This window comes from Mirounga angustirostris, unplaced genomic scaffold (genome assembly GCF_029215605.1).
Source record: "Mirounga angustirostris isolate CCGP_5_RB_7025 unplaced genomic scaffold, mMirAng1.0.hap1 SCAF_14, whole genome shotgun sequence".
NCBI lineage: Eukaryota > Metazoa > Chordata > Mammalia > Carnivora > Phocidae > Mirounga > Mirounga angustirostris.
In genome coordinates, this window is record NW_026991722.1 from 81,963,739 (window position 1) to 81,987,167 (window position 23,429).

General features: G+C 45.8%; 1 protein-coding gene across 1 annotated transcript in view; it reads left to right on the forward strand.

The window, feature by feature from the left end:
• Positions 1-23,429, forward strand: part of CCDC60 (coiled-coil domain containing 60) — a 157,785-nt gene that overhangs the window by 48,029 nt on the left and 86,327 nt on the right. The gene's annotated exons all lie outside the window — the stretch shown is intronic.

Sequence of the window (23,429 nt, forward strand, 5' to 3'; positions counted from 1 at the left end):
CTGTTCTGTGTTCATGACTCCTAAATAATATTTATTTTGTCTGAGTCCCCACCTACACCATAGCCTCAAAAATGCACATCCTGGAGATTTGTACCTGCATTAAACAAGGAGAATGTTTGTATTTTTAAAATGTAGCTGGCAATAAACGACTTTTGAAAGGTACCTTGGACAAACACAGACAAACATGATTCATCAACTCGCCCTCAGAGTGCAAGTCGCCGGGAAAAATTTTGCAAGAGGAATCTTCTTCTGGTGTTTGAGAACAGAGCCTTAGAAGTCGTCCCTGTGTCCATACCGGGGCAGGTTTCAAGAGGAGGGAAATACCACACTGTAGCTTCCTGCATCTGTGTGACATTTTCAGTGAAGAAATCCGAAGAAATCCGGCAAGGAAATAAGGACTCATTTAATGGAACTCCCCTCAGGGGTGTGAACAGGATGACAAAAGGTCAGATGACCTTTTCTGGTCCAGCAGGGCTACAATGGAGCCATCAGGCATTAACAAGCACCTTCAGGAAGAGAACGAGCGCACACACCTTCTTTGGTCTGGCAAAGACTGTTTAACAGCCCCAAGCATCTTGAGCTTAAACATGTTTGAGTCCCAAGATCTGGGAACAATGACAAGCCTTTAATGGGTCCCTAGAAAATATTTGTCGAATTAATAATATTCTTGCTAGACAAAAAGAAAAAGACAGCTACCATTTACCAACAGCTGGCTACATGCCAGACGCTCTGCATCCACTCACTAGTTCTACTGGTCACAAAGTAATATTTACCTTGCAAGGCAGGCATTATGATGAGCAACTTCCCCATTTTAGGCGTAAGAACACTGAGGCTCAGAGAGGATAAAGCACCTGTCCAAGGAGACCCCACCAGGAAGTAGAAGACTGAGGATTTGAAATCGGTGCCTGACATTAAAGTCTGTGCTCTTGGCCTCTTGTGCTCTCCAGCCCTCTCCTTTAGCTTCCTAAGTGCATCTGCTCTAGTTCTTTCTGCCGGCCATGAGGAAGCAGGGGATAAGGTCCATGTGCTGAGTGCCGCCCCACCCTATGGTAGTCCATTCCGGGACGCAGCTCCTTGGTGCCTGCTGAGCCTGAAGAGGCTTCCGCCCGCTTCCAAGCATCCCCCAAAAGCACAGTTGCACCCTCTAATTGCTCCCAGAGTGGGCAGGCTCCTGGCTATACAGAAAACAGTAATTCTCATGGGTAACCAAGGCATGGTGTGTGACAAAACATGGGCAACTGGTCTCCCCGAGACTGATTAGGAAGATTGATGATCTTGATCCTCCATGTCCTTTTCAACCTGGCTTATATTCTGCTCCCTTCCAGTTCTTAGAGCTCCTATGAAATGACATCAGTCCCCTCCCTCTTGCATTACACATTCCCCAGAGTCATTTGGTCAACCCACAGACACTAATTGATCCCTTACAAAGACAAGACCATCTGATCTCAGGAGCAGGGCAGATGCATCACACGAACAGCTCTGGTGCATGAGCTCAGTGTTCCAAGGAGAGAGGCTTGTCAATATGCAGTGGGAACAGAGAAGCATGCCTAATTTGGCCAGAAGAGGGAGAACTGAAGAAGGGGGTTCTCAGAGGTGGTGATATTTAAATCGAGTCTCAGAGGATGAGTAGAAGTCTTCAGAGTGGGAGAGGAAAGAAGGAGCATCCCTTGCAGGAGACATAATGTGTTCCCAGGAGGGTACATGTTTCAAAGGCATCTAGAGATTAAGCAGAGGACGGGGTACTGGGGGGAGAGGTATAGCCAGCAGATGCAGGCGTGAAAGGCTCTGCAGAAAACCCCAAAGAACTGGGATGTTGCTTTGAGGTCAACGGGGAGCCATTGAAGGATTTCAAGGAAAAGAGTGATAGTAAGGTTTGCTATAGAAAGATGGCATATTAGTGTCCCAGGATTGCCTCAACTACCACTAACTGGGTGGCCTAAAACAACAGAGACTTATTCTCTCACAGTTCAGGAGGTCAGGAGGCCACAATTAAAGTATCAGCAGGGTTGGTTCCTTCTGGAGAGAGTGAGCTCTCTGCTGGCTCCCGGGGTTTGCTGGTCTGACCCTTGGGGTCCCTAGGCTTGCACCTGCTTCTCTCCAATCTCGGCCTCCTTCTTCACATGGCCTCTCCTCTGGGTCCTCCTTTTCTTATAAGGACATCAGTCATCAGATTTAGGGCCCACCCTCATCGGATATGACCTTATCTTCACTATTGACATCTTCAAAAACCCTATTTCCAAATAACGTCCCATTCTGAAGCTGTAATTGGATGTGGGAGTGGGGGAGGACACTATGAAACCCACTACAGATCTTGAAGAGGCAAGAATGTCAGTGAGAAACCCCCCGACCCCCCGAGCAGGCAGGAAGCCAATTCCAGAGAGGGCATGGGGCCTGGAAGTGGAAGAGGGGCCCATCGCCACCCTGAGGACTTTCATGCAGGTCTTTTTCCCAAGGGGAAAGGGGAGGTAATGGCCCAATGAGCCCTGTTGGAAAGGATCTTAGGAATCAAAGCATCCACTTTTTCTCTGTTTACTGAAGAAAGTGGTCGCAGATGCTATTAAGTGGTGGAACCAGCATTTTATAACCAGATAGTCTGTCTCAAGCATCCCTTTACATTCTTAAGATTGTTTTTAATGCATACTGGCTTTGTCTAGTAAGGTTTAGCTTAGATAAGGCCTTCAGGAGCTGAGGAACTTATTGGCAGAGCTCATAATTGTCTTAATAGCCAACAGTTATTAAGCATACACTAAATGCCAGGTGCGATGTGAGGTGCCTTGAATTCATTAGCTGTGATTCTCACATTGTGTCTGAAAAGAAAAGCCATATTATGAATGTCCTCATTTGACAGGTGAGAAAATGTGTGCTCGGTGAGGTTATAACTTGCCCAGGGTCACACAGGGGTAAAGCTGAACTGGCAACCAGGGCCACATGATGCTTAAGGCAGTTTTTCTAAACTAAAAAGAATCTTTTTTTTTTTTTTTTAAAGAACCCACCATTGAGAAAAATATACAGGATTACGGAAGTGGGGTATGAAAATCTGATCAAGTAGCCCCAATTTATCTTGGTCCAAATGAAAGAGTTTCCATGTCCCTAGCTTGGGATAAAGAACCCATTCTAGAAGCCTGGATGATAACCTGGGGTCACCCCTCCCCACCCCAGTCTGTGGGGGAGCTCCCCAGGAGATGCATATAGGACCCAGAAGGGTACCCTCCTGTCAAGTGAGGGGCCGGGGCTCTGACTTAATTAATCCCCTTCTCCCTGCCAACATTTCCCTTGCCCTCCCGTCTGTTCCCTTGCCCTTAATCCCGTCTGGGGATTAAGGGACCTTTTCAGCTCCAGCTTATTTGGAGTAAGGTTCTTTCGAACGAGTGGCCAACTTTTTTTTTTTTTTCCTTTGAGCCTGACATGCAGAGCCAGCTGTTGAATCAGAAAACTGCCAACAGAGCCTGTCATGCCCAGATATCTGGTGTCTGCTTGGGTGTGTGGGGTTTTTTTTTTTAATACTTGTAGGGTTTTTCCTTCTAATTATTATTATTATTATTATTATTATTATTCAAAAGGAATCTGGAACTTGCAGATGCAAAGATCAAGAGGGACCATGTTCTTCCCTAAATGCCCCAACAGAGCTCTATAAAGACAGAGGGGGAAGGACAGGGAGGAGGATGACACCATCACCCTGACTGACCTCAGCCTGCCCTCATCCCATAGCTTCCTGTGCTCATCTGCTTTCGCCTATGATGGCTACCAACGGGCATCCTGATCAGCCAACTGGTCTCCCCTGGTGTAGCCAAAGTATCCAGTTACCCATGGAGTGTAATCTGAAGGGGGACCAGCATGGCTCACCCTAAAACGTAGCCCAACACACTAAACCTGGTGCATACCTGAAATTATACCATTTTCCAAGCATACCATTGGGTTAAGCATTGCCTACTCCCCGCACTCCATTTTCAGGGTGAAAATGCTACTAGGCTCACTGATAGCTCATGTCACTCCCACCTGAGTATAAATTAGTCTACAGATTGGTTTCCATAGGTCAGAGCAGCATGGGGACATTTGGCACCTTGGGATGGGGAGAAAGAAATGTTAATGGGGACGAGTAAATATTAGACATCACTAGAGAATGAAAGAGAAGGAAACCGGAAGTTATTAGGCACCTACTGTGTGCCAGTCCTTTACATATATGTTATTTCTATTTTCCTAACAACCTTCTAAAGTTGGCACTATCATCCACATTTTGTAGCTGACTCACTAACATCCATCCCGGCTGAACCGTCTAACCCTGGGGGTTCTCAGACTGTAGCAGGCAGAGGAATCCTCAGAAGAGCCTGATGGAGAATATTCCTGGACCCCACCCCGAGAGGTCCTGACTTAGCTGGTCTTATATATAGCCCATGAATTTGCAGGTATAATAAGCTCCCAAGTGATGCTGATGATATTGGCCCATGGACCACAGTTTGAGCAGCATGGGTCTAGTCATGGCAATCTTATTCACCTAGCCAGTGATGAGTTCAAATGATGGACCAACTCAAGTCCATTTGGACTAATGAGACATGAAAGATTCACCAGGGCTTTTGGGAAAGAAGCCTTGACCCCGATTGCTACCAGCAGCCATTTTACAAACATAAGGGGAAGATGTCTGAGGATGAAGCTGATTCTATGGGGAGCTGACCCTGTGGGCAGCTCAACCGCATGACAGAACCTCGAAGCCAACCCCAAATCCTACTCTGGACTCCCTGGTACATGAAGTAATGCATTTCCCTATATTTTAAGCAAGGGTGGGTGGAGTTTCCTTTTGCCTTCAGCCTCCTAACAGACATTAAACTATGACTCTCGGATGAAGAGAAAGAGAAATTCAATCCAAGGCCAAGGTCACACAGCTGGTAAACCAGTTCTGGGAGGTGCCAAATGTCTTTCCAACTTGTCAAGCTGCCTGAGTGGCTTTCTGTCCAATACCTGATGTGGTTCCCCTTCTACTTTGGCCATAGTCTGGGGGCCAGACCCAACTACTCTTTTACCATCAAGAGGTGAAGGATGACATCCATCCATCTGTCCATCCTTCCCTTCATCAAGTGTTCATCCCGTGCTTGCTGCATGTCATGCCCTGTGCTTGTGATCCACTGGAGGACAAGATTCAGTCTTAGCCCTGAAGGAGCTCAAATTGAGAGGAAGAGACAGACCCACAATCTCAGCATCTCCGTCTCCCTTCCTGAGACTTTACCCCTGCAGTCAGCCCACTGGTGCCCAGATGCCCAGTCTTGCTGAGTTTCTAAGCTGTTGGCAGATAATAAAAGCCCAGTCTTTTATTCAACTCAGACCGATTTATACACCTTTGGGAAAGTGGAATTTTTTTTTTTTTAAAAAAACATCAGTAAAGCAATTCAAGATCCTCAGTAATGGGGATTATATAAATATTCAACCATCACATTTCTCTGTTTATAGAGCATCAAAGTGCACAGCACATTATAAAACTTCTAATTAATCCTCGTAATGCTCTCGTGTCATGAGCAAAGGGCAGATAATAACCCTACTTTACCAATGGGACCAACAGCCACTGTAATTCAGCGACTTGCCTGTGGTCATGTGGCAGACACCTGCATTTTACACCTTCATTAACAGCACAGCTTATTAATTATAACAATTACATTAACAACTAGCATTTATTGAGAGATCCCATAAACCCGGCTGCGTCCTGAGAACTTGACATACATTAGCACATTAAATTTCCATCACAACCCTATGAAGTAGGCTCTGTGCACGAGAAAACCGAAGCGCAAAGAGCTGTTGCATTTGCCAAAGACTCTGGACAGTCTATGTGACTCCAAATCTCATAGCTGCCCTTCCATTCATTGTACCTGCTGGGTGGCCTGTTGGGAAGCAAGGCCCTGTGTATTCTTGTCCCGGGTCTCTGCTGCTTTACTGTGTGGCCTTAGGAAAATTCTCAGCCTCTCTGGGTCTTGGATTGCTCATCTGTCTGTGGGACAGGGAGAGTACTCACTCTGGAACTAAGCCACGGCTTGAATTTCAACTACTCTACCTCTGCCCCTTACTTGTCATGTAAGTCTGTAAGTTTACTCCATGTCTCTGTGAGTCCATTTTCTAATCCGTGAGATAGAGTTAAAAACAGTCCTATCCACAAAATGTATTGCAAGAGTGAAATGAGTTAATAGATGTAAAGCACCTAGGACGGCTCCTTGTAACACTTAGTAAGCATTCCATAAATGGTGGCCATTTTTAGTATATCTGTCATGTGATGGAGGGGGCTGTGCTGGGTAATCTCTCAACTCTGATGATCTCTGATGACTTTATTATTATTTTTTAAAAGATTTTACTTACTTATTTGAGAGGGAGAGGGAGGGAGAGAGAAAGCACAAGTGGGGGGAGGAGCAGACGCAGAGGGAGAAGCAGACTCCCCGCTGAGCAGGAAGCCTGATGGAGGGTTTGATCCCGAGTCTCTGGGATCGTGACCTGAGCGGAAGGCAGATGCTTAACTGACTGAGCTACCCAGACGCCTCCTCTGATGATTTTAAAATCAGTGCTCTCCCGGGCACCTGGGTGGCTCAGTCGTTAAGCGTCTGACTTCAGCTTCAGGGTCCTGAGATCGAGCCCCACTCGGCGCTCAGCGGGGAGTCTGCCTGTCCCTCTGCCCCTTCCCCTGCTCATACATACTCTCTCTCTCAAATAAATAAAATCTTAAAAAAAAAAAAAAGAAAAGCTATATGGAATCAGTGCTCTCGCATGGGTTTTGGTTTAGACACAAGGAAGCAGTATAACTCTCCTGGGGTATAGTTTGGGGTCATCTAGACTAGTCGCAATATGCTAGCAAAATCATCGTCAAGACCTTTTGATCACAAATGATAGGAAAAACTCAATTCAAAGTGGCCTAAGCAAAAGAGAAAATTAATTGTCTCAAGTAAACAGAAAGTCCACAGGTAAATCTCACTTCAGGAATAGTTAGGTCCAGGTGCTCCAACAGTATCTTTATCTTATTTCTTCTTTCTCCTATGTTGGCTTCATTCTCAAGTAGGCTTTACCAAAATGGTGACCAACATGACCAACCAAGAGCTCCAGGCTGACGTTCTCCTAGCTCAGCAATCTCTATGGAAAGAGAGCTCTTTCCTAACAGCTGAAGCAGGCACCCTGGGATTGAAAGCCGTTAGGCCGCTGGGTCTCAGACTCATAAAAGAGGCAAACCCTCCCTGTGGGCGGGGAGCTGCGAGTATATTTTCACTGGCCAGGGCTATGTCATGTGCCCGTCCTTAAAGCCACATGGATAGAGGTTGGGAGAGGCAGCTCCCCTGGGAAGGTGACTGCTGGGTCTGTGCCTAGGAGGAGGTTACTGCAGCCCTAACTGTCCACAGATTTCCCCAACTCCAAGAGTATGGCTTTGGGCTTTAATCAGCTCAAGCTGCAAATCGGTGTCCCATCTCCAATCCCAGGGGCCTGGGTAGGCTCCCAGCCACCATGCTTAAATAGGAAGGTTCTCTATCAGCTCCAGATCTTCGCACATGCTGTTCCTCTGCCTGAAACAGCATCCTCCTTGTTCTTCTTTTAGATCCCCCTAGTCCTTCAAGTCTCCACTTGGCCATAGGAGTCACTTCCTTCATCTCTGACTGTTGCCTGCTCTGGGTGTCTTTCCAACTTGTCACGCTGCCTGAGTGGCTTTCTGTCCAATACCTGATGTGGTTCCCCTTCTACTTTGGCCATAGTCTGGGGGCCAGACCCAACTACTCTTTTACCATCAAGAGGTGAAGGATGACATCCATCCATCTGTCCATCCTTCCCTTCATCAAGTGTTCATCCCGTGCTTGCTGCATGTCATGCCCTGTGCTTGTGATCCACTGGAGGACAAGATTCAGTCTTAGCCCTGAAGGAGCTCAAATTGAGAGGAAGAGACAGCCCCACAATCTCAGCATCTCCCTCTCCCTTCCTGAGACTTTACCCCGTCTCAGCCCCCCAGGCCCACTTCCACCCCTGCCTATACTCCAGGGTATTGTACTCTGCTTAACTGTCTGCCCACCCCCTACAAGACTCCGAGCGGGAGCTTTGGGAAGGATGTGTATTTCCTAGCACGGAGCTGGAATCCTAAGAAGGACTCGGTAAGTCTTTTTTGAACAAAAGAATATCCAATGTGTCCTGGACAGTGGGGATGACCCACTGATAAGTCCCAGGGAGCAGGGGAGCCAAGAGTAAGGCACAGAGTGTGAGAGGGAAGTGAGAAGGCCCTAGACAATTGTCTAGAGACCCCAATATTGAGGGAGACAGGTAGGTCTGCATGAGGTTAGGCAAATGGTGCCCACTTGGATTCCAGCTCTAGATAGAATTTTAACCCAGGCCAAATAACCATGTCCCAGAAAGATCTAGAAGGTGTGCCCAGCAGGGCCCCTTTGGGACAAGGGTCCTCACCACCTCCCTAGAAAGGCACATCCAAGATGGTTTCAAAGAAATCTGTGTAGTTCCAACACAGAATCTTGTGCTCTGAAAACAAAAAGGCTCTCCCACTCACTACTTCTGGGGTGTTCGGTTCACCTCCCTCTCACTAACATGGTTAACTAGCTTCTCCCCTGGTGAGCATCAGCAAAGCATGGAGATGAACCATGCTTTCAACTCTTTGGAGAAGGGCTCTCTGTGCAGGCTTTCACCCTCCGAAAGCAATAAGCAGGTGGCCCACCCCAGGCTGCCAGCCACTGTCCTCTCCTGCCTCTGCCCATCCTCCACCCAGGAACCATGTTTGTTGACCATGAGAAGCAGGTGTTTTGCTCTTTCAAACAAGTCTGAACCCCAATTCGTTACTCAGTAACTTGATACTCGTTGGTGACGACCGTGGTTTCTCATCTAGCGTTGTTATTGATTTGGTCAGAAGTAATTAAGGAGATAATTCTTACTCAATTACATTTCCCTGAATTTCCTGAGGTTGCTAAACTCTGCTCCCCGGCTGTATTTTCTTTTCTAAATTAATTTTGTCTTGACTTCGAAATGAGAATGGATATTAGGGGCTTGTTGTGCTTGTTGGTTTTCATAGGAACAGAGGGGGGCTCTGTATTTTCATTGCTTCTGAATAGCGTTCTCAAACTTTTTTTTTTTTTTAAATAATGTAAAACATACACTGGTTAAAAAAAAAAATACCAAAGAGTAGGAGTCCCTCTCCTGAGCCCACTTTTCACTACTGAAGGCATTCCCCAGGCTGCCACTTCTAACAACTTGCCTATTATTTCTTCCAATGATCTACATTTCCAAATTATTCAAGTTGCACTTCAATTTCTCAGCTTATATGTTTAAGACTTTAATGACTTCCTGCTATGAAAAACGGGGATCTGGCCGCTTGGCATCCTTACACACTCCCAACCTCCAAGCCCCATCCTCCCCAAAATAGTATTACCTTTAGTTCTGTCACCGGTTAATTCTGCAACTTTAAAAAATGTGTTATTAGGACAGTGAAACTCTTCCGTATGATACTGTCATGACAGATACATGTCGTTAGACATTCATCCAAACCCATAGAATGTGCATCACCAAGAGTGACCCCTAATGTAAACCATGAACTTGAGGTGATAATGACATGTCAATGTAGTTCATCAATTGTAACAAGTGCACTCCTCTGGTGGGGGATGCTGACAATGCATGTGTGGGGGCTCTGCACGTGTGGGGGCAGGGAATATAGGGGAAAACCTCTGTACCTTCTGCTCAATTTTAAAAGAAAATAAGATAAAAATAAAGTCTTTTTAAAAAGCTACATTACAGTTGCATTTCTGTCCCCATTCACCACAGAGAGTATCTCTGACTCCTCACTTGATAGAGGAATAAGTAGTTCAGCTCATCATCTCTCCTTGGGTCTTTTACTACTACATTTACATCATCCAGATTGACAGCCTGCATTCTGTTCTGGGCCCGAGGTTCAGTTTTCTGGGCTTTGTCTAGGAGTTGAGTCTAAAAGCCGAAAATCAAAGTATATTACAGCTTTATTTTCACTGGTTCATCCACCCACTCAACAACTAACTGCCAAGAAACCACTCTGGTTTGGCCTTGTGCCAGAGACTGAAGACACCATGTGACAAGGTCACACTCCCTGCGAGCACTACGAGGCTAGAATTTCGAGGAGGGTGGGAAAACACACAGTCTACAACACAAGCATAAGAGCAGCTTAAATCAGTGGTTTTGACTTTTACGTTAAAAACAGGAAACATGCTAAGGAGGTAAGCTGAATCTAACAAATATTTTAAATGAGAACTGCTGGTTTTCCTTTTACTTTGTGAATATAAGTAGAGTCTCGGTGCTCAAACCATGGCCCACTTGCCTTCCCCACAGTGATCCTCAGGCCAAAGCCAGAAGACTAGATTTTACATACTGGGGATTATATCCTTCCCCCAGGGATGGAGAGCCAGTGAGAGGCATCGTAGCTGCAGTTTTGTTTTGTGTTTATAAAGCTCCTTCAGTAGGGACCCTTTGCAGCATTGGATGCACTGATCCAGAACACACTGGCTGGAAAACTCACCCTGAGGGCAGCTGGGAACACACATCTGCTCGGCATGAGAGGTGCCAGACCAGTCACCACGATGTCCACGGGGCCAGTGCAGGACACCGAGGGGGCCTCTGGGGCGATGGAGGGAGTATTCTGCCCGCCCTTGGCGTGACTGCCCCATCCAGGTAGTACAGCGGGTCTGTGTGTGTGTGCGCACGCATGTGCATTTGCTTATTAGAGTATAAAATCTCTCTGGAAGGATACACAAGAGCTTGGTAACCCTTGTCCTCTCTGGGGAGGGAAATGAATAGCTTGAGGACAAGATGTAAGTAATATTTTTTTAGCTACATACCCTTTTATTTGTTTTTGAACCATTTGAAAATGCTGCCTATTCAAAAGAAAAACTACGATTAAAAAAATGAAATAAAACTCGAGGTTTCATCTTCAGTCCTTAGCTAGGGCTTTCAACTCTGAGCTTATTTGCTGAAGTGGCTTCTCATGGCTTCTCAGCAGCATTACCAGCTTTGGGCATGTTTTCTCCTGCTTGGGGACGTCCGGAGAACCTTCATGGCTCCCCCGCCCGCATCATACCCTACATCCCAACTCCTCGTGGGTCCCTCTGTCTGAAACCATTCTCTCTCCACTTTTTGTGTTCAGCTCAGTCAGAACCTCGGCCAGTAACCTCCCCTCACCAGCCTCAAGCTGGGGTCACTGCCTGAGCATCACCACATTATAGCTGAACTGCCTGTTTGATACCTGTCTCCCCCACTAGACCGTGAGCTCCTTGAGGGCAGACCCGACTGGTTTCTAATGCATAGTAGGTATTTAAGAAATATTTGAGCTTCTCGGGCGCCTGGGTGGCTCAGTTGGTTAAGCGACTGCCTTCGGCTCAGGTCATGATCCTGGAGTCCCTGGATCGAGTCCCGCATCGGGCTCCCTGCTCGGCGGGGAGTCTGCTTTTCCCTCTGACCCTCCCCCCTCTCATGTGCTCTCTCTCTCATTCTCTCTGTCTCAAATAAATAAATAAAATCTTTAAAAAAAAAAAAAAAGAAATATTTGAGCTTCTCTTGCCCCTCACTCAGTGTCCTAACAGGCGCACGTAACTTGGCATTGGCTGGCACTCTGAAAACAGCATTGTAGAATTCATATCAATGCAGCCCTGGACACACAGGAAAGCTCATCCCCAGGGGAATTCAAGCCCCCAGCAGGAATTCTGCACCTTCCATCTTTTCCCTTTCACCATTGCTTCTGCTTCTCATGTGGAGAATGAGGCTAAATGAGTTTAACCAATGGAAGGCTGGGTTTCTTTGGACCTTCAAGGGATTCACTGGGATTTTGTAAAGATGTTGACTTCATCTTCTTCCAGGGAGAGAGAAAAGAAACTGAAGACGCATGTGGGACTTACCCCCCCCCCCCCCCCCACACACACGTAGGTAAAGTGCCTGGCACAGGAATGGCAGTTGTATGTCTCGATGCTACTTTTCCTTCCTGGAACCATGGCAGACATTGCTAATCAATCACAGAATTCTTGGGATGAGATCGGACTGCAGGGAGCTCCAGACAGCCACTGCTATTAATGTAGATTGAAGCTGGCCCTCAAGGCGGAGCCCATTTGCCATCTCCAGCCCTAACCCTTTTCCAGACACATGGGAGGTCCTGAAAATTTTAGGCATAATTATTTAGGCATAAATTTAGGCATGATTATCGAACAGAAGTCCTGCTGGCAAGATGGTTGTTACATCCTAGGGCCCGTATCCAGAGGCTCCTCTGGGACTTTGAATGACAGCCCATCATACGGATTCCCATTGGCTACTGCTGCCCAACCGCGGACTGGGGGCCCCTCATATCTAGTCTTTCAAAAGAGCATAGGAGATTAAAGTATTTTATTAATTTTTTTTTAACTGGGTGGCTATAGCACATTGGCTGCTGGCCTGCCAGCTCACTCCCAGGGCTGTTGGGGGCTCACTGATGCTGGCAGCCAATTTCCATTTCAATCAAGTGCGAGTGGAGGGTGGCGGATTAAGAGATAGAAGGAAACCTGGGCTTGATTGAAAGCTATGGCATCTAGCGCCACCTACTGTTAAATCACTGCATCGCTACCATTGCTGACTCTCCAGGTTGTTTGATAGTCTTCATCTGTCCTTCATGAGTGTATTTGGGAATATTTTCGTAATCTCACTCAAGTTATACTTTTCGTCTTTAATTTATGCTTCAATTTTGTAAAAATTCCACATACTTACGATATAGTGATAATGACAGTAACCTTCTCTGACATGTCTGGTTCACAAAGCCTATATACCAAGCTGCTTCTCATAGCGTCGTGGCTGAAGACTGGGCAGGTGCCAGGTGGGAGACCTGATGTACAGAGGGGAGTGACAGACCTTCGGTCACACAGCTAGAGGGGCAAGGAGCTGGGACTCTGAATCCACATCCCATTCCCCCTCCATATCGGTCACTCCTCTACCTCTGTTCTCCCCTGCACACCTTGGGGCCTGGCTCACACCTTGTCCGGCCCCTCAAAGCATAATTCCTACCTAAACAATTCCAGTGTGTCATGTGGATTTCACTGGAGGGTTCACGGAAGAGATGGAGAGGAGGGTTACTTTGAGCCCCATGGAGGAAAAAATCAATAAAACCATCCTTTACACTAGTGCATTTTTACTGGATGTGTGTTGCCCTCTGCCCCACCCCAAGGCTCTCTCCCCACCCTCCATGATATCTCACTCTACTTTTACCAACTGGAACCCTTCATCCTCTTTCTATGCTTCTCCAGTACCCATCTTCACACTCATCTCCCTTCTCAACAAACCAATCACCCTCCTTAAAAACAAGGATGATTTGAGGAACAAATTATGGAATAATGTTGTCTTTCCCTCCAACACAAAGGATTGGAAAAGGCTTTGAATTTTCAGAGAGGCTTACTGGTTGAGGACCCAGGTTTTAACGACAAGAAGACAGGATGCATTAGAGTTCTCCGGAGAAACAGCCAATAGGATGCACGTAGACAAAGAGATTCATTACAAGGAATTGGTTCATGCAGTTGTGGAGGCTGACAAGACGGAAGACCTGCAGTTGGCAAGCTGGAGACACAGTGGTGTATGTTCTAGTCTGAAAGCCTCCCAGCTCAAGACCCAGGAAGAGCTGATGTATCAGCTCCAGAGGCAGGGAAAACACTAATGTCCCAGCTCCAAGGACAGACAGGCAAGAGGAGTTAACTCTTATGGGCCTGGGGAGATGAGCTTTTGTTCTATTCTGGCTTCAGCTGATTGGATGAGGCCCACCCACACTAGGAAGGGCAATCTTCCCTACTCAGTCTATTGATTCAAATGTTTAAACTCATCCAAAAACATCCGCAGAGAAACACCCAGAATAGTGCCTGACAAAATATCTGAGCACTCGGTGGCCCAGGCAAGCTGACACCTCAAATTAGCCATTACATTGGGGTTCTAGTCTTGGCTCCGATGCTAACCGTGTGACCTTGCATGACCTCCTCTGTGCTCTCCCTGTGAAATGGGTTTATTAATAACCGTGGGAAGAAGCAAATGGGATCGACGGCATAAAACGCTGAGCACGGTGGAGATGTGTAACAATTCCACAATAATTTGTCCATTTATGAGGCTTAGTCACTCCCCCTCCCCCCCACCCCACTCTCAACGCAAAAGAAGCCTGCACACTCCACATTTTCTGCAACCTTTTATATCCTTGCACCGCTAGAAATCTGAGTGTGTATGTGAAAGACCATCATTTCTAAAGGTAGGAAATGAATTCCAAATGATTGTAAACACTGCACAGATCAAATGAATTCTGCAGGCCACCCCAGACTGACATCTCTGTCTCTCATTTACAGATGGGAAACAAGAGTTCCCTCGGTTTGCAGTCATAAATAAAGGGGTATGAATGTGTTCTAGTAAGTTCCAGTAAAAACTCCCAATTTACAAAAGCCAACAGCAGGCCATTGTTTGCTGGCCCCTGGACTAGGGAAGGATGGGGGCGGGGGGGAACGGTGTCAAAGAGTACAAGCTACTGAGCTCCCCCACTGATGACCCACGGGCCCTTGGATAAGCAGCTTAACCTCTAGGGTCCTGGGTTTCCTTTCCAGCAACATAGGAATACGGGTACCTCATAAAGGTTGGCGTGAGGATTACATAAAACCATGCAAAAAAAGGCCCCCAGCCCCAGACTCCCCATCCAGTCCCAAGGCACACTGTCGACAGAGCTGGGGCCCTCTCCCGCAGAGTGGATGTTGCTGGTGACAGATGTGTGGGGTGGTTTATAGGATTTGACACTGTGGAAGCCACAGAGGTGTGTCTCTTGGAACTCTCACCAAGAAAGAACTTGCCATTCAGCCCTAAGGAGTGCAGGTAGCTGAGAGACTCTAGTTATTGGTACTTTCAGAGGGCAGGGTAGTTTCAGATCTCCCTCAGAGGGCAGGATCAACCCAGCACCACCGGCCAATGAGCGCCGGCCATTTCTGCCCTATGCTTGCACTCCCATAGTGTGCAGTCTTTGCTCTAGAACTCCCTATTGCATTGGCTGAGGCTTTGTCAGATCCCCATCATGGTGTGAAGCTGTCTCCGCCCAGTCCTGCTCTCTCCCTCTTTTCTCTCTCACAAGCTTATCCCAATAAGCCTCTTGTACTCCTGTCTCAGTACCTGCTTCCCAGAGGCCCCGACTGACACAGGCGTTGACTTTTTCCAAGATTCCAGGTCATTTATTTTTGTAGAAGGACCCTCACTTTTTATTTTTCTCATCATTCCTTCCCGACCACACTCAGACCAGGCATTTGGGGCAGAAATACCATGTAGGTGACGCCGTGTCCTCCCAGTGCATTGCTCCAAGGGCGCGTGACATCAGTTTGTCCCATCACTGGTGATGCTGAGTGTGCTCGCGCTAGTTCAGGTGGTATCCTCCAGAGCTTGTCATTATGCAGGTACCTTGTTCCCTCTGTAATTAACAATTAACCTATAGGGTTGAACCTTGAGACCGTGATGCATTCATCTCGTCATTCAGCAATGATGGATTGAACTCGGGCCAGACACTGTGTCAGGAGCTGGAGATCAGAAGCTCTCTTCACAGGGACCATTGTCATCCCTTTCCTCCCTGCCCGCCCCCCCAGAGATTCTTGCTGCTTATTCTGTCCTTAGCAGAGGACTCACTCCTCTCCCCTGGATGACCGTCCCCTTTTCCACCACCCCACTACTCCCCAGGCCCCCAACCTCGTTTCTCCTGGGTCCATAGAAAGATGAGAAAAACAAGAGTAACTGAATCAAAATACTCTAAAGGATGGCACCCTGCTTTCAGCGAAGAAATTCTTTAAAGAATTCAATAGCACATGCATATTTCAGCCAGAAGTGTCTACATGGGGATGAGGTCACTAGTTCTGGGTTATCCCTGTAGGTAGGTACCTATATTTATGACCAAAAAACAAAAAAACAAACCCTCATCCTCCCCAAAGGAAAGTACCGATCACCATCATAAACCCACCGAAAGCTTAAGTATCAGTGTGCAAGCAAAGATCTCTGGGCTCATGCGTATGCTCTTGCCATGGATCCTACCCACTCTCTGCCCATTTTGTTCTTTACAGCTTCTCCATAATGAGTCTGAAATTTGGTAATCATCTTGCTTGCTCCTCAGTGCTCTCAGCTTTTCAAATGGCCTCCCTTCCCCCTCACCACTTGACAGAGCATCCCAGCTGCTCCCGATATCTGCATCAGCCCAAGTACATTTAGCAGGAATTCATTTCCATCTTAATCTGATTCTAGGAAGTAGATCATATTTTAAGAAATAACCAAGATGGGTTTGGAACATTCTTTCATAAAAAGACAAAGAACAACAGATATTTAAAAGATTGGCTTTCCAGGGGCGCCTGGGTGGCTCAGTCATTTAGCGTCTGCCTTTGGCTCAGGTCATGATCCCAGCGTCCTGGGATCGAGCCCCACGTCGGGCTCCCTGCTCTGCGGGAAGCCTGCTTCTCCCTCTCCCACTCCCCCTGCTTGTGTTCCTGCTCTCACTATGTCTCTCTCTGTCAAATAAATAAATAAAATCTTAAAAAAAAAAAAAGTTTCAAGATTGGCTTTCCAGTCATGACCTCCAACAAAGCATTCTGAGTTTTCGTCATATAAAAATGTTTATGACAAAATCCAACAAAATTCAGTGGGCAGGCTTTAGAGGTAGTATCTGTAAATTAATAGCCAGAACCTGCTATCCCTTATTTAGCCCCCACTATGCAAAATGGGAATCAGAATGAAGTCATGGTTAAGAATATGTGCTCTGTTGTCACTTAAACTTGAGTTCAGATCCAGACTTTGCCACTCAATAGCATGTCATGTTCACCTTTCAAAGCCTCAGCTTGCTTCCCTATACAATGAAAATAATAATATGGCAAGGTCTAAATGGAATCATGTATTTCAAATAAGAACACACTTAGAACAGTGTACAGCACACAGAATAGAAATGTTATTGGTGGACAGCATTAAGTCCATTTCACAGTTGGGGAAACACGCGGAGAGTTTTCTGAGTTACTCAACTCCTCTATGACAGAGCCAGTACTCAAACCTGGGTCTTTTGGACAACAGAGCTTTTTCCATTCACTCCTGCAACCTCCCACTTCTCAGCTGTCAGGTTAAACCAAATCACTTCAGGGTGCCTGGGTGGCTCAGTCGTTAAGCATCTGCCTTCGGCTCAGGTCATGATCCCGGGGTCCTGGGGTTGAGCCCCGCATGGGGCTCCCTGCTCCACGGGAAGCCTGCTTCTCCCTCTCCCACTCCCCCTGCCTGTGTTCCCTCTCTCGCTATGTCTCTCTCTGTCAAATAAACAGATAAAAAATCTTTAAAAAAAAAAAACCAAATCGCTTCCAAACGTTACTATTTTAAATAGTCCCAGCACATGAATATTAAATGTCGAGTACACCTGCCCAAAAACCATCCCATCTAAGGCTCCACTTGAGCTGTACTCCTGCCCTCCACATTTATCAGCTTTTAACCTGACACATTACAGGATGTCATGTGGCGTTTCTCACAGACCTGCTGTCAAAGACGCATTTACAGATCAACCAGAAAAGGAAAACGTGGACAGGGCAGAGATTTGACTTTGTTTTCCAAGGAACCAAGAATAGAGGCCTCCACCATGCTCTGCAAGTCAATGGAGTAACTGAAGGCTCTTAAGGCCAATGGCACTCCCAAGGGAAGCAAGGACAGAAAACTGAAGTCCACTGTCCCAGGATGGTTTTCATGAATCCCGGCTGGAAGCTGTCACAGAAAGCAAGGCAAAGGACATCCAAAGTGATGGTGATGGGGTGATACTTGGCTTTTACTTTCTCCTAATTTTTTATCTTTTCTTGATCTTCTGCAATGTTCATTAGTTAGTCTCATAACCAGAATACAATCTTAAACGTAGAATTGTATAGATTACCTGGATAGGGAGACATTTTAATCGGTGTCAGCAGGGAGGAAATAGCATCAGCTTGTTTATCAGTATGGGACATAGGACATATAAATTTTGGTGCAAGAGGAAGTGGTCTGTGAGGATCTGGAATATACAATGTAGCTGGCCCTTGAACTACATGGGAATTAGGAGCACCGAACCCCTCCCACACACACACACAGTCAAAAATCTGTGTATAACTTTAGACTCCCCCCCCACAAAAACTTAACTACTAATAGCCTACTATTGACTAGAAGCCTTACTGACAAGGTAAACAGTTGATTAACACATATTTTATCTTTATATGTATTGTAAATTGTATTCTTACAATGAATTAAACTAGAGAAAAGAAAATGTTATTAAGAAAATCATACAGAAGAGAATATACATTTACAGAACTGTGCTGTAAAAAAAAAATCCAAGTGGACACACACAGTTCAAACCCATGTTGTTTAAGGGTCAGCCAAACTTTCCAGGAAAAGAAACTGGGAGAAGCAGGTGGGTTCTGGATACTTTAGAAACCTGGGTTTTGATAATGATTTTTTTTTTTAAGATTTTATTTATTTATTTGAGACAGAGAGAATGAGAGAGAGAGAGAGCACATGAGAGGGGGGAGGGTCAGAGGGAGAAGCAGACTCCCTGCCGAGCAGGGAGCCCGATGCGGGACTTGATCCCGGGACTCCAGGATCATGACCTGAGCCGAAGGCAGTCGCTTAACCAACTGAGCCACCCAGGCGCCCTTGATAATGATTTTGAGAGAGAGAGAATGATCCCAATTCTGGATATGCATCTAAGCCATGGAAAATTCTAAAAACCTCAAACTTAGGATCCAAAGATTAGGAATATCCAACATTGCCATCTGCAAAGTGGTCCTTATTAATAGGAGAACCAGATTTATGGTTCAAAAATCACTGGTCAGCACCCAGAGCAGAAACTATAACCTACAGCCATTTGATTTTGGCCCTCATTTCCATTTTCATGTCCTGCTCCCCATAGGGGGCTGATCCTTGCAAACTACATTTCCCAGGTGCCCTCACCAACGGGCTTCCAGGTAGGTTCAGCCAATAGGCATGAGGAGGAAATGGGAGGGTCGGAGGAAGGAAGAAGCCAGAGTATTCCTCCCTATCCCTTTACTCAGCTTCTGGCGGCCGTTCCAACTGCAACTACATCTCTTCCATGAGCCCACCCTCTGCCAGGTGGCCCAATTCCAGGGTTTTTGAAGTCTACCTCTCCCCTTAGCCCCTCTATCCCTGGAGGTGGTAGAAGCTTCTTTCTTTGGCCAATCTCTAGCATGTCATGCCATCCCTTATCTAGCTTTTCAGTTCTTACAACACCTTTATAACTGCTTCCCTATATTAATTCCCTGTATTGAACTACCTGCCATGAGCTCTGTTTCCTGCCTAGACCCTGCCTGATACAGTGTGCTAACATATACTATTAACTTACATCACCCCAGACTCTCAGATGACTCAATTTAAAACAGCACTGAGGGCGCCTGGGTGGCTCAGTCAGTTAAGCATCTGCCTTCGGCTCAGGTCATGATCCCAGGCTCCCAGGATCCCAGGCTCCTGCTCAGTGGGGAGCCTGCTTCTCCCTCTCCCTCTGGTCCTCCCCCTACTTGTGCTCTCTCTCTCACTCTTTTTCAAATAAATAAAAGTCTTTAAAAATAAATAAATAAATAAAACAGCACTGAAAACTTACACTTAGCTTATAGACTAATACAGGTAAATTTTTTTTAAGGTTTTTTATTTATTTATTTGAGAGAGAGAGAATGAGAGAGAGCACATGAGAGGGGGGAGGGTCAGAGGGAGAAGCACACTCCCTGCCGAGCAGGGAGCCCGATGCGGGATTCGAGCCCAGGACTCCAGGATCATGACCTGAGCCGAAGGCAGTCGCTTTAACCAACTGAGCCACCCAGGCGCCCATAGGTAAATTATTTTTAAGGAAGGGAAAAAGATGACCCAAATTAAAAATTGCTTACCCATAATTCAAACACCCTGAGATAATAACCCTATTAACAATTTGTTATATTTACGTCCAGCTTATTATGTCATTGCATATATACCTTGCCACATATCATTACTTTAAAACATAATTTGTATTCATGCATATATTTTGAGAAATATCTATAGATTTCTATGAATATGAATCTTAGAACTCTCTGTGATCTAAGTTCTTTATATTTTTGTAACATTCATTTTCACTTGAAATTATATTCCTTTCCATAGCCAACAAATACACATTGATAGCAACATTAAATACTGGCACCAAATTCAAATGCATCATCTGCCATCATCTGGATAGACCGTGATTTATTCTCTCAATGCTCATTGCTGGACATTTAGATGCTTTTCACTATTCATACTGCTGTGATAGGCATCCTCGTGGATAAATCTTTTAATCCTTTCTGCAAAATTTCCTTGGATAAAAGTCGAATTGCTGGGGGTATGAGCCTATGTGCTTTGAAGGCTACATATATACATGACTAAATTGCCCTCCGGAAAGTTATAAAGATAGTGATTCTTGGATGTCTTGTAGACTTTTAATTGTGCTAATATCAAATGATGTTGGTAAATGTCCTGACAAACAGAACTCCCTCATTCAATGCCGATTATTACCACTGGCTTATTATAATTGTGCTTAAACAATGGTCACAGTGAAAATGGGAGAATCCACTGAAATGTTGACATAATCGCAGGGATTGTGGAGTGGATCTTGTCCTGCCCAAGTTTTGTGCCCAATCGTGGGGACAACTTGGCTTTGCTGCTATAAGTTGATCAGCACCAACCCCAGTGAATTCTCTTTTAGAGGCAACTATCAGTAGGCAAGATTGGGGGTGGGGGATATTTGTCATGTCATATTTGGAGAGTATCCATATTTGCTTCCTGAAGGGGGTGAAACGTGAGACATTTAAGAGAGTGATGTGTATACAACAGTGAGATCAAGCAGGGTTTCAATTGTGTATTTTCAAATTATCTGGCAGGGAAATTTGAGTGTGTTTGTTTTTTCTTTGTTCATAAGTATTTTTAATTCACAATATCTTTTAAGAAAATTACTTTGGTCCTGCAAGAAAGAGTTAATGAGGTGCTCAGGAAAAGAGAGGGATTAGGAAGAGGTAACCTTGACTTCAAATGTTTGATCTCAACATGGCCAATTTCATTGCTTTCACAGCAAAATGCACCAGAATGGATGTCATCTGATGTTGATCACCCAAAAGAGGAAGGGAAGGGAAAAGAAGACAAGTTAGAATAATTCTTGATCTATTGACTGCCTTGGCACACCCAAGGGAGGACATATTTCAGATAGAAATTCTAAGGCTGCAGGTAACAGAAAATCCAATTCAAACTGGTTTAAATAATAAAGGAGATGCTCATGAAAAGTCTAGTGATGCTTGATCAGTTCAACAAGGCACCACGGAACAAATTTTTCTTTGACTCTCTTCTCTGCCTTCCCCCATATCTTCAACTGGAGGCTGGCAACCCTCATGGGCACAAAATGGCTACCAGCAACTCCCAGGGATATCTGCTTCTCCAATTATAGTTAAAGAGGAAAGAGGACGTCACTGCCTGTGGTTCCTCAAAAGATCTAGGAATCATGCTTTCTAGAAGCCCCTGGCAAATGTCTGCTTGCATCTCATCTGCCCAATCTACATCACATGACCATTCCTAAACCAGTCACTGTGATGGGGGATGGGCTGTGCTGTTTGGCTTCAGTCATTCAGGACCACCCCTGCTGCTGGTCCCATAACTATCTCCCAGAGTGCAAGTGCCCCCATGGGAGAGGGGCAAATGGTCTAATGAGGGAACTAGTAGCAAGAGGGAGAGGGAAGCGATCCCAGGGTGTGAGGAAAGCAAATGTCCGTTATGTAGAAGTTGTAGAAAGTACTCCCGGAGATCCGTACATGCCTCCGTGGAGGTCTGTCTCCTCTCCCACTTCACCCATCCCTTAAGCTGAAAACTGACAGGTTTGCCATTCATTTTCATCCAAGGGGTTGAAACAACTGGGTATATTAAGATATATTACCTGTAATTCATTGTTAATAATAACTACAAAGACAAAGTTGATACATGATTCCACTGTTTCATATCTAGTTGAGTTTATTGGAGGCTATCCTGGATGCTTTTTTTGTATCCTATATACTTAGTGGGTGAGAAGGCGCTGCAGTGACGAGTATTCTGGGGGATTGCCAGAGACTCTCCATTCCTTTTTTTTTTTTAAGATTTTATTTATCTATTTGGAGAGACAGCATGCACAAGCGAGCGGGCAGAGGGGCAGAGAGAGAGTGGGAGAGAGAGAATCTCAAGCAGATTCTGTGCTGAGCGCAGAGCCTGACATGGGGCTCGATCTCACAACCCAGATCTCGATCTAAGCCAAAATCAAGAGTCAGACGCTTAACCTACTGAACCACCCAGGCCCCCGGAGACTCTCCATTCTTCATCTGAGCTGCCTCACACAGGACGTGTACTGGGTGACCCAGGAGAAAAATGGTTGGGAATCAGGCCAGTGACAGGCCCTTCCCCCTGGCTCCAGATGTCACTCTCCACCCCCACCACACTGCCACAACGCTATTTGCCTTGGATGCAGCTATACTCCTCCCTTCCCACATTCCACCTAAAAGGCCCAGGGCAGTGGACATCACCGCACAATTTCAATTCCAGAGAAAGCAGGTGATGAGAGCTGCTGGGGAAACACCACACCTCCCCCCATGTGTCCGGTGCCATATTGTGATTTCTGTCGGTGAGCATACCACCAGTCCTTGCTCCGCCTTTGGGAAAACACCCTCCACACAGGGTCACCAGTTGGCCTTTGCCAAACTTCACTTGGCCACTTCCTGTTTTTTTGTAATCTTTTCTCTTTGTTTATCACGTAGCCGAGTAATATTTATTGCAGAGCACCAGGAATTTCACAGAAGCTAAGGAAAAGTAAAATAAAATTCGCCATAATCCCACCCCCAGAGAGACTCCCTGCATTTGGGGGCAGGGGACATGGCTATCTGTATCTTTGGAGATGTGCACACGCACAATCATTTTCCAAAAAAAACAAAAGCAGAATCGCGTGATACATATTGTAACATGTCTTCCCACTCAAAGAACTCAGACATCTCCGTATGTCAGTAAATATACTTCCATCATTATATTGTCACCACACTTAATTGCTGCATACTATTCCATTGTTTAGATGCACTATAATTATTTAACCTGTCTTCCATTGTGAAGATGTATAGGTTGGTTTCCAAGAGTTTGCTCTCACAAGCAGCATCCCAGTGAACAATTTTGTTGATGGATCTCCGTGCCCATGCAGGGATATTCCCATAGGATGCCTGACAGCAGAAGTATCGTTAGATCCGGAGGCAAGCGCACTTTGGCGGCACTTAGTATGCACTGACGAATCGCCCTTCAGAAAAGTCACTGCAATGCATTCTCCCACCAGCTTCATCTAAAAGGACCCATTTCCCCAGAATTTCTTGAGATTTCCTTTGATTAAAAAAAAATTAGTATTGCAGGAATTCATTCCAAGACGCGGTAATCCAGATAATGGTCTTATTATTGTT